The following is a 12,678-nucleotide window of genomic DNA, read 5'->3' as shown; positions in this document are numbered from 1 at the left end:
CTCTTTCTCTATCTTCAGGGGTGTCTAGGCAGTGAGCACCCTAACTTGTTCATATTGAAAGGGGGTGTTGACAGTATGGGGAAGGGGGCTGCATCTGATTGTTGTTCTTGAAGAGGCTGTTGCCTCTGGGTTTTAGGACTTGTCTGGCATAGGAACACTCTGGTGGATTTAAGTTTTTGAAGGATATAACTTAGTAAGTGAATCAGGTAGGGACCTAGGTATTTGGGGACTACTTTTGGTAAGGGTATGACATACTGTGGCCATTTTGGGTGTCTAGCTGGAGCTTGCATAAAAAAAACCTCCAGGATAGCCTCTCGACTCTATTTGGGATCTCTCAGCCACTGTGACCTCAGTTTGTTTGCTTTCTTTTTCACCCTTTTGGTCAAGCAGACATTTTTCAATCCCTAGCTGACAGGGCCAGGCTCATTCCTGGGAATCATGTCCCATGTTGCCAGGGAGATTCATTCCCCTGGGAGTCATATCCCTTGTTGGGGGGGAGGTTAGTGAATTTATTTTATTTACCGAGTTGGATTTAGAGAGAGAAAGGCCACATCTGAGCAACAAAAGAGGTTCCCTGGAGGAACCTCTTAGACATAATTATAGGAAGGCTCAGCCTCCCATTCACAACCCTAAGGTTCACAAGGACATGTCTCAAGTCAAGGGCTTGATTTATTAAGTAGTGGGTTCCTATTTTCACTTAATATATATTTTATCCCAAGATAAAGGTCAGTTTCTTACATTATCTTCACTTAGTTGTACAATCATCATCACTCTCAACTTTAAACAATGATCATAACATAATACATCCCATGGCTCTTATCAGCTGCTAATTATTCACCCCTAGTATTAGTGTAGTGTTGGTAAGATATTCCTGTTAAATAAAGTCTTTAATATATAATGGGTAGTTTTTCCATACCACAATGTTGTTAACCCTCTGCACCAGTGTCATACCTTATATCATACTAATACTTATTTAGGTTTGTGGTGCTACTCTGTGGGTTACATGCCTTTAAATGACCATTTATGAACGTTTGCCTTCAATGAGTTGCTGATACTTATAATCCCATTAACGAACCATAGTCACCTCTGACTATTCCCATACCATTAAAATCACCCTCAATATCATATCTGTACATATTGGATTATCATTCCCCCTTTACTAGCTTCTGTCTATCTCTAGGTTCCCTATATTCTACATTATAAGACACTTATTTCACATTGTTCATGGAGTTCACATTAGTGGTAACATACACTATCTCTCCTTTTGTGCCTGGCTTATTTTACTCAGCATTATGTCTTCAAGGTTCTTCCATGTTGTCATGTTTCATGATCTCATTCCTTCTTACTGCTGCATAGTATTCCATTGTGTGCAGATACCACATTTTGTTTATCCACTCATCTGTTGAAGGACATTTGGGTAGTTTCCATCTCTTGGCAATTGTCAACAATGCCGCTATGAACATCAATATGCAAATATCTGTTCATGTCACTGCTTTCAGATCTTCTGAGTATATACTGAGAGATGAAATTACTGGATCATAGGGTAACTTGGTATCTAGTTTTCTGAGAAACCACCAAACCATCCAGAGTGACTATACCATTATACAGTCCCATTGACAATGAATAAGAGTTCCAATTTCTCCACATCCCCTCCAACATTTGTAGTTTCCTGTTTGTTTAATGGCAGCCATTCTTATTGGTGTGAGATGATATCTCACTGTGATCTTGATTTGCATCTCCCTAATAGCTAGAGAAGATGAATATTTTTTCATTTGTTTTTTAGCCATTTGTATTTCCTCTTCGGAGAAATGTCTTTTCATACCTTTTGCCCATTTTATAAATGGGCTGTTTGTACTACTGCCATTGAGTTGTAGGATTACTGTATATATGCAAGATATCAGTCTTTTATCAGATACAAGTTTTCCAAATATTTTCTCCAGTTGCATTGGCTGCCTCTTCACCTTTTTGACAAATTCTTTTGAGGTACAGAAGTTTTTGGTTTTGAAGCATTCCCATTTACCTATTTTTTCTTTCATTGCTTGTGCTTTGGATGTAAGGTCTAAGAAGTGACCTCCTAATACTAGGTCTTGAAGATGTTTCCCTACATTATCTTCTAAGAGTTTTATCGTACTGTCTTATTGAGGCCTTTGATGCACTTTGAGTTAATTTTCTTATAAGGTGTGAGGCAGGTGTCCTCTTTCATTCTTTTAAATATGGATATCCCGTTCTCCCAGCCCCATTTGTTGAAAAGACTGTTCTGTCCCAGTTCAGATCTGGGGGTTTATTTCCAAATTCTCAATTTGATTCCATTGATCAATATGTCTATCTTTGTACCAATACCATGCTGTTTTTACTACTTTGGCTTTATTTAGGCTTCAAAGTCGGGAAATGTATGTCCTCCCACTTCATTTTTCTTTCGTAGAATTTTTTTAGCAATTCAAGGCCCCTTTCCCTCCCAAATAAATTTGATAGCTAGCTTTTCTAATGCTGCAAAGTATGTTGCTGGAATTTTGATTGGAATTGCATTGAATTGGTAGATCAGTTTGGGTCAGATTGACATCTTAGCCTTATCCGTGAACATGGAATATCTTTCTATCTCTTTAGGTCCCCTTTTATTTCTTTTGGTAAAGTTATGTGATTTTCTGTGTAGAGGTCTTTTACATCATTGGTTAAGTTTATTCCTAGGTAGTTGATATTTTTAGTTGCTATTGAAAATAGAATCATTTTCTTGAGTGTCTCTTCAGCTGAGTCATTTCTAGTGTATAGGAACATTACTGACTTTTGTGCATTAATCTTGTGTGGTGCCAGTTTGCTGAATTTGTTTATTAGCTCAAGTAGCCGTGTCATCAATTTCTCAGGGTTTTCCAAATATAAGATCATATCATCTGCAAATAATGACAGTTTTACTTCTTCCTTTCCAATTTGGATGTCTTTTATTTCTTTGTCTTGCTGGATTGCTCTGACTAGAACTTCTAGCACAATGTTGAATAACAGTGATGACAACGGGCATCTTTGTCTCATTCCTGATCTTAGAGGGAAGGCTTCCAGTCTCTCACCATTGAGTCCTATACTGACTGTGGGTTTTTCATATATGCTCGTTATCCTATTGAGGAAGTTTCCTTCAATTCCTACCTTTTGAAGTGTTTTTATCAAAAAAAGACTGCTGAATTTTGTTTAATGCTTTTTCAGCATCAATTGAGATAATCATTTGATTTTTCCCTTTTGATTTGTTAATGTGTTGTAATACACTGATTGATTTTCTAATGTTGAACCATCCTTGTATACCTGGGCTGAACCCCACTTGGTCATGTTGTATGATTTTTTTAATGTATTTTTGGATTTGATTTACAAGTATTTTGTTGAGAATTTTTGCATCTTTATAAGGATGATTGACCTGTAGTTTTCCTTTCTTGTAGTATCTTTATTTTGTTTTGGTATTACAGTGATGTCGGCTTTATAAAATGAGTTAGGTAGTGTTCCATTTTCTTCAATTTTCTGAAATAGTTTGAGTAGGAATGGTGTCAGTTCTTTTTGGAAAGTTTGTAAAATTCCCCTGTGAAGCTATCTGGCCCCGGGATTTTTTTAGTAGGTAGATTTTTTGATGACTGATTGGATATCTTTGCTTGTGATTGGTTTGTTAAGGTCTTCTTGGGTCAGTCTAGGTTGTTCAAGTGTTTCTAGAAATTGTCCATTTCCTCTGAATTGTCTAGATTGTTGGCATACAGTTGTTCATAGTATCCTCTTATGATTTTTTTTATTTCTTTGGGATCTGTAGTAATTATCTCCATCTCATTTTGATTCTGTTTATTTGGGTCTTCTTTTTTACTTTGTCAGTCTAGATAAGGGTTTGTCAATCTTGTTGATCTTCTCAAAGAACCAACTTAAGGTTTTATTTATTCTCTCTATCATTTTTTGTTCTCCATATCATTTATTTTTAATTTAATCCTTGTTATTTATTTTCTTCTACTTGCTATAGGATTAGTTTGTTGATCATTTCCTAGCTTCTTCAGTTATTCCATTAGTTCTTTGATTTTAGCTCTTTCTTCCTTTTTAATGTATGCATTTAGAGCTATAAATTTCCCCCTCAATACCACCTTCATTACATTCCATAAGTTTTGTTATGTTGTGTTCTCATTTTCGTTTGTCTCTAGATATTTAGCAATTTTTTCTTGCAGTTTCTTCTTTGACCCACTGATTGTTTAGGAGTATGTTGTTTAACTTCCATATATTTGCAAATGTTCTAGACCTTTGATGGTTATTGACTTCTAGTTGCATTCCATTGTGGTCAGAGAATATGCTTTAAATAATTTCAATCTTTTTAAATTTATTGAGGCTTGTTTTATGCCCCAGCATATGATCTATTTCAGAAAAAGTTCCATGAGCACTAGAGAAGAATGTGTATCCTGGTGATTTGGGATGTAATGCTCTATATATGTCTGTTAAATCTAAATCAATTATCACATTGTTAAGATTCTCAATTTCCTTATTGGTTCTCTATCTGGTTGATCTATCTACAGGGGGCAGCGATGTATTGAAATCTCCCAAGATTATTGCAGACACATCTATTCTTCCTTCAGTTTTACCAATGTTTGTCTCATGTACTTTGGAGCACCTTGATTGGGTTCATAGACATTTATGATTGTTATTTTTTTCTTGGTGAATTGTCCCTTTTATTATTATATAGTGTCCTTGTTTGTCTCTTATGGCATCCTTTCTTTTAAAGTCTATTTTATCTGAGATTAATACTGCTACCCCTGTTTTCTTTTGGCTGCAGCTTGAGTGGAATATTTTTCTCTATCCTTTCACTTTCAATCTTTTTGTGTTGCTGGGTCTAAGATGAGTCTCTTGTAAGAAGCATATTAATGGTTCAAAATTTTCAATCCATTTTGCCAATCTATATCTTTCAATTGGGGAGTTTAATCTATTCACAATCAATGTTATTGCTGTGAAGGCAGTTCTCGATTCAACCATCTTATCCTTTGGTTTTTATTTGTCAGATGTATTTTTCCCTTTCCCTCTGTTTATTTTCTTTAAGTTACCTTTACTAATACTCTTCAGTTCTGTTCCCTTCTCCAGGCCTCTCTCTCTCCTGTCTTTTGTTCTCAGCTGGTAGAGCTCCCTTTAGTGTTTCAGATCTCTTGTTAACAAATTCTCTCAGGATTTGTTTGTGAAAATTTTAAGCTCTCCCTAAATTTTGAAGGAGAGCTTTGCTGGATAAAGAATCCTTGGTTGCAATTTTTCTCTTTCAGAATTTTAAATATGTCATACCACTGCCTTCTCACATCCATGGTGCCTGCTGAGTAGTCAGCACTTAGTCTTATGTTGTTTCCCTTGTGTGTGGTGAATCGCTTCTCCCTTGCTGCTTTCAGAATTTTCTCCTTCTCTTCAGCATTTGACAATCTGATCAGAATATGTCTTGGAGTGGGTTTCTTTGGATTTATCCTATTTGGAGTTCATTGGGTATCTTTGATTTGCATATTTATGTTGTTCAGAAGGATTGGGAAGTTTTCCCCAACAATATTTTCAAATACTCTTCCTAGCCCTTTACTCTTCTTTTCACCTTCTGGAATACCAATGATTCTTATATTTGTGTGCTTCCTGTTGTCCATCATTTCCCTGAGCTCCGTTTCAAATTTTTCAATTTTTTCCACCATTTGTTCCTGTGTGCTTTCACAATCCATCATTCTGTCCTCAAGTTCACTAATTCATTCCTCTCCCTCTTCAAATCTGCTGTTATGTGTCTCAAGAATATCTTTAATTTGATCAACAGTATCTTTTATTTCCATAAGACCCCCTAATTTTATTTACTCTTGCAGATTCTTCTTTATGCTCTTCTAAGGTCTTCTTCATTGTCTTTATATCCTGAGCCATGACACTGATGTTTGTGTGTACTTCTTTGATTAATTGCTCCAAGTTCTTTGTCTCCTCTGGCTTTTTAATTTGGATGTTTGGGTTATCCGTATCTTCTGGTTTCTTCATATGCATTTAATTTTCTGTTGTTTTTGGCCTCTTGCCATTTGTTTATCTTGATATTGTTCTTTTTGGACATGCAGGATTATCTGAACACTTATCTATGATTTGGCATAGCTACAGCTTGGCGGAGGACACTTTCCTTGACCTACCAGCAGATGGTGCTCTTGAGCCACTTCTTACCCTGAAGCCTGTTCTCCTCAGCTTCCTCTGTGAACTGAGTGGGGGTCCAAACCATGTAGAAGTACAATCAGTGCACCAATTTTCCACATGCACTGGGGACTACAGCCCTGTTGGTGGGTGGCGTGACCCACATAGTTTGGCAGTTTCTGCTCCAGGACCCAGTGATCCCACCATTTTGCCATTCCCAGGGATGTGGGTGGAAAACTCTGGGTCTGCAAAGGAAGCTCTCACCTTCCAGCTCAAATGCTCCACAGTCCCTGTCTGCCATGTGCCCATGATTCCCTGTGATTCGGGGAGGGCTCCTGGCACTTCCATGGACATCTTTGCCTCTGGGCTGTGCACACCGCAGGCTTCCATGGAGGAAGGGTGGATGCTGCCACAAGTCTGCTGAATCCCGAATTCCCTCAAGGAAGCTCACGGCTGTGGGGCTGTGAAGAGTCATCTCCCCAGCCAACTACAAAGATGGCTGCACAGGGCATGGAAAGTGTTCTAGTTTGCTAATGCTGCTGGACTGCAAAACACCAGAGATGGATTAGCTTTTACAAAAGGGGGGTTATTTGGTTACACAGTTACAAAGGCCATAAAGTGTCCAAGGTAACACATCAACAATCGGGTACCTTCACTGGAGGATGACCAATGGTGTCCGGAAAAACTCTGTTAGCTGGGAAGGCACATGACTGGTATCTGCTCCCAAGTTCTGGTTTCAAAATGCCTTTCTCCCAGGATGTTCCTCTCTAGGCTGCACTTCCTCAAAAATGTCACTCTTAGTTCCACTTGGGATATTTGTCCTCTCTCAGCTTCTCCAGAGCAAGAGTCTGCTTTCAACAGCCATCTTCAGACTCTCTCATCTGCAGCTCCTGTGCTTTCTTCGAAGTATCCCTCTTGGCTGTAGCTCCTCTTCAAAATGTCACTTTCAGCTGCATTGAGTTCCTTCTGTTTGTCAGCTCATTTATATGGCTCCAGTGATCAAGGCCCACCATGAATGGGTGGGGCCATGCCTCCACGGAAATATCTCATCAGAGTTATCACCTATAGTTGGGTGGGGCGCACTTCCATGCAAACAACCTAATCCAAATGTTCCAACTTAATCCCCACTAATATGTCTGCCCCACAAGATTGCATCAAAGAATATGGCTTTTTCAGGGGACATAATACATTCAAACCAGCACAGAAAGCTACCCCCCTTCTATGATTGTCTGCCTGCTCCAACAGCCAGTCCCTGGCATGGGGACTCTTGGCTGCGGGTCTGCAAAGGATTATCACCTGAGCCAAGTGCTAAGGAGGGTGCCCAGGGCATGGAAGGCCACTCCCTTCCACACCTCAGCCAGCTCCAACCGCCCATTCTCTGGCTGCATTCCAGGCTGAACACTCACCAGTCTTAAACGCAGTCTCTTAGTTTCTCCAAGTACATATTCACTATGGGTGTAGAAGTCCCTGTTCAGGTGGTAGGACCCTGGAACTGCTGTTCTGGAATGCTTTCTGTCCTTTATCTTGTGTTTTTCATGGAGGAGAATTTTTCTTTGTCTCTCCTAATCCACCATCTTCCCAGAAGTCAGCCATGTTCTTTTAATCCATTCCTGTGAGTGCAGACCTATTGCAGGTGGGACCTTTTGATTAGGTTATTTCAGTTGAGATGTGACCCACCTTATTCAAGACCTTTATAAGAGGATAAAACACATACAGAAGCTAGAGATGAAATTCAGAGAAGCTCACAGAAAAAGACAAAGGAGCTAAGAAGGGAAGGAAGCCACAGACAGAGGAGCCAGAAGCTGAAGCCATGAAACCATGGAGAGAAGGACCAGCAGACACCGCCATGTGCCTGATCATGTGACAGAGAAGTCTGGATTGCCTGTAGCCTTTCTTCAGAGGAGGTATCATCCTGTTGATGCCTTAATTTGGATGTCTTCATGGCCTTATAACTTGAAATTGTAAGTTAATAAATCCCCATTGTAAAAGCCATCCCATTTCTGGTATATTACATTTTGTCAGCTTTAGCAAATCCAAATAGTTAACTATTCCATTAAGGATTTCAGAAAGTGGATAAAGCCATAGACTGCATTTTGCAGGATAAAGGCCTCCTGGAAATCCTTTAAGTTGTGCATCTGGTAGGCTCTTATTTTAAGTCTGACAGGAGGCGACAGTCTGGGTTCATATCTGGAAGGTGTGCCCAGCTTTGAGCTCCTGGCAGAGTAATGCTGGTTGAGTTTTCCCAATACACTACAGCCAGGATTTGCCACAGGAGCCTCATAAACCCTTGCAAATGAGAAGGTGCTGCTTTTCCCTAGAGTAACAAAGCCAGAGGCACTCTGTTGCTGGCCCCTGACCACAGAAGACCCTCAGGTAGAGAGTAGGACCAGGCAACCAGTTTACCAAACCCAGGCCTAATCACCAGTCAATTTTGTTATCAAAATTAAACGAAAGCAAAATAAACCAACCAAACAAAATGAAAGCTCGTCTTTGAACGCTGAAAATGTAAACTCAGTTTGGGGTTGGATTTTTAAACTATCATTCAGTCATAATGGTATCTTCCATCAAAAGCAGCCTAAAACCCTATATTTCTCCCCTACCGAGATTTCATTCAGAGATTTACCCGTTCAAAAATCAATCCTCCACATGGTCAGTGCTGATTTTTAGTATGTATCTCAGCATTGTATGTTATTTTACACATGATTCAAATTTTCCTGGTGAAAATACACTTATATAAATTTAATTATGTGGTTGTTTAAAAATATCTACCACCTTTAGAAATCTACCCTTCAAAATAATGCCATAAACACTCCTTGATACAAGATAAAATATCACTAATGTTTACTGAACTGCTTCTGTGTCTATGCAAGAGTAGGTGTGTTTAGCACTGCTAACCCATTTCATAGTTTTTCTGACATATTAGAACTTGGAACCTCTCAAACATGGCCATTTTTTATTTTTGGTTTTTAAACGCTTTTAATTGCAAGAACTTTAATAATCTATTTGAAGTCTTTGAAGCTGGCTTACATATATATATATATGCATATATATATATATATATATATATATATATATATATATATATATAATTGCTTTAGATTTGGAAAATAATTTATTGTCAACACAGTCCTCATCCACAACAGATTAAATTCCAATTCCGTATTGTACTACCCTCCCTCAGTTGGTTGCAGACAAAACCTGTAGTAGTACTATATTTTGCTTTATTGTTTTTTTTTTCTTTTTCCAGCATCACATGTTGAATCTATTTGCTAGAATCATACTTCAAAGAGATGAAGGAGTACAGAAGAACAAATTTTCTTAGAAGGAGGTAGGGACAAATATATATATATGCAACATTCAGTAATCTGTAAGCAAATAAGGATAATTTGAATAAAATCTGTGAAATCAGCTGACATCTTATTCTACATATGAAAGAACAAAGGCATATCAACAGAGAAAAGGAATGCAATAAGAAAAGAAAACTGTTACTCCCAATTAAAATATATTTTTAGTTTCCATTTCTAAACCATTGTGAGAGAGGGTGTTAAGATTATTGTTCTAGTTTGCTAATGCTGCCGGAATGCAAAACACCAGAAATGGATTGGCTTTTATAAAAGGGGATTTATTTGGTTACACAGTTACAATCTTAAGGCCATCAAGTATCCAAGGTAACACACCAACAATCGGGTACCTTCACTGGAGGATGGCCAATGGTGTCCGGAAGACCTCTGTTAGCAGAGAAAGCACGTGGCTGGTGTCTGCTCCAAGTTCTGGTTTCAAAATGGCTTTCTCCCAGGACATTCCTCTCTAGGCTGCAGTTCCTCAAAAATGTCACTCTTAGTCGCACTTGGGATATTTGTCCTCTCTCAGCTTTTCCAGAGCAAGAGTCTGCTTTCAACCGCCATCTTCAAACTGTCTCTCATCTGCAGCTCCTGTGCTTTCTTCAAAGTATCCCTCTTGGCTGTAGCTCTTCTTCAAAATGTCACTCACAGCTGCACTGAGTTCCCTCTGCCTCTCAGCTCATTTATATGGCTCCACTGATCAAGGCCCACCTGAATGGGTGGGGCCACGCCTCCATGGAAATATCTCATCAGAGTTATCACCTACAGTTGGGTGGAGCACATTTCCATGCAAACAACCTAATCCAAATGTTCCAACTTAATCCCCACTATTCTGTCTGCCCCACAAGATTGCATCAAAGAATATGGCTTTTTCTGGGGGACATAATACATTCAAACCGGCACAATTATGGACTTCTGGGTTTTCATGACACTTACTTCAGAAATTCGGTGAATTTCTGCCAACCCAACACCTTCTTTGGATGAATCATACCAGCTAGTGAAGAAGAAAATTTCATCAGCTAGGTACAGATATACTGCCTACATCACCAATGTTAAACTAGAAATCAGATGGAGAGTTCCCGATTGAGAACAAGGAAAGGAAAGCTGAAATAACAGAAGAGAGGAAAGAATAAGGAGAGAGACTCAGAGATACACAGAAAGAAAGAGAAGGAAACAGAAGGAAACAGGAAATAGGTAAACACTGGATAATACTATTTGAGCCTGGATTAGCAAGGCCTAATGGATATGCTGCTTCTATAATTTTAGTGAGTCAGATGCTTCCTCATTTTTTTTCTTAAGGTAGAGTTTGAGTTGGTTTTCTGCCACTCGCAACAGAAAAGATATTATCATACTACCAAGAAAAAGTCTACTCTGGATGTAAGGCCAGCCACTACTCTGACAGATGTAGGCAACGACTTCCAATTCTGAATCGTGGTCCTTGAATGGAGGGCTACAGGGCAAGGGAGGTTGATAAATGTACTTAACATTTAGGATGGGGGTCAAGGAATCATTGCCTAGCACAGATACAATAAAGCGCATCTGCAAATATACAATTACAGAATTTGCAATTTGTCAATTCCCACTTATGTTGAGGATTATTATTTTAGGTCTCTTCTCATTAGCATTATTGTGGAAAATAATTTCAAACACAGAACACTTTCTTAAGATAGAAAAGGGAGTAGGCTTATTTTTCCAATATATGTTGCAGCTTTAAAATCATATTTAAAAATCATATTTAGAGAGATTGGGGCTTTTTGATCCTCATCCAAACATGTGCCTGGGCAACTCAGTTTCCATTCTGGTGCATTGGCCCTGCCTTCTTGGCACCCAGCTCCAATCAAAATCCCAGAATTAGGAGATGCTATTATAGGTTTTTTCTTGAGATGTCCACATTCCTAGGCTTACTCTCAGACCACAAATCAAACATGGCAAAAACCATGGCACCTAGGTTTGGAGCGGTGCTGCAGAGGAACCAAGAATTATTCTGGATTGTTGAAAGGCTAAACCTCCATCTCATGGTCTGGAGGGAGACGCATGGCTTGTTGGAAAGCCCAGTCCCATGGCCAATATTTCCCATAGAGAAGAAATCTGCAATTGTTCAGTTATGGCTGATCAAACAGTATGTGCTTCTCTGGCTAGGGGAAACCACACGAAGGATTTCTTTTACATTAAATGAGTTGGTTCTTGATAAACTTATTTTAGTCATAGATTCAAAATTCCTTCTTTCAGCATGTGTTATGTTTATCACTGTGAATCTGGTTCTTTTCCCATGGATTCCCCTGTGATCTGCTTATTCTAACTCCAATTTTGAAAGAAGTCTACTTAGAAGCTTCTCAAATGATCCAAAAGATCCTATCAGAAATGTACAAAGTATTAACTGTTGAAGCAAAATCCGGATTAACTTCCCTATGTTTTGGTTGTGGCAAACGCTCTTCAGTAGTATTATTTTTTAAATAGTCACAGTAGATTCTTCATCATATGAAATATATTAGTGATGGTATTCAAAGTATGTATATAGAGTGTATAGAATATATTTTATCTTTGGAGGCTGTAAAGTAAACCAAAATTATGTCAGTTTCAGCAGTTGAACTGAAATTCTCCATTTCGAAAACAAGTGCTGCCCTCATCAGTAGTTAGCTTCCCAGACCACTGAGGTACAATTATCCTGCACATGTGATGTGGGAGAAGGTGACAACTAGTGTTCCTGAATATCACACTCCAAGCGTGACATGCAAGGGAAATCTATGGATACAGTCACCAGCATTTGTAGTAAAATAAATAAATAAATAAAAAAGATAAATGAAATTTCACTCTCTTTCTATTTTTGAGCATTAAGGGCAAAGTGTCCATTTTCTCCTTGACTGCTACATCATATGCTTTGTGGGAAGCTACTCAAAGAAGAAAATAATCCAAGGTCAGATGAAAAAATGTCAAGAAAAAAAGAATGCCCAGAGTGTCAAAGTGATGCATTTTTTGACAAAGGAAGTGGTCACTTCTTAGACAGAAGACTGTTATTATATAAAAGATTGCCTGGAATTGAAAGGCTGATGATTGAAAGAGGCTGGTGGACTTCTCTCCTCAGGTGAGATGAGCAATATTTTTACAATATGTCCCTTAATATTTTGCCTTCATAAAACTCAAAGATATATTTTACTGTAAATACTATGCCCACTTAACAAATTTTCTTATTCATTATTAAACAATTATGAGACTTTAA

General features: G+C 38.5%; 1 long non-coding RNA gene across 2 annotated transcripts in view; it reads left to right on the top strand.

Moving 5' to 3' along the window:
• Positions 1-12,462, top strand: part of LOC119539331 — a 749,444-nt gene extending 736,982 nt beyond the window's left edge. For both annotated transcript variants that reach the window (XR_005217844.1, XR_005217843.1), the window contains exon 8: positions 12,291-12,462. This is a non-coding gene — a long non-coding RNA (uncharacterized LOC119539331). The remainder of the gene's footprint in view (positions 1-12,290) is intronic.
• Positions 12,463-12,678: the final 216 nt, after the last annotated feature.

The sequence above is a fragment of the Choloepus didactylus genome, chromosome 7 (assembly GCF_015220235.1).
Source record: "Choloepus didactylus isolate mChoDid1 chromosome 7, mChoDid1.pri, whole genome shotgun sequence".
Lineage (NCBI taxonomy): Eukaryota > Metazoa > Chordata > Mammalia > Pilosa > Megalonychidae > Choloepus > Choloepus didactylus.
This window is presented reverse-complemented; position numbering and strand designations above follow the sequence as displayed.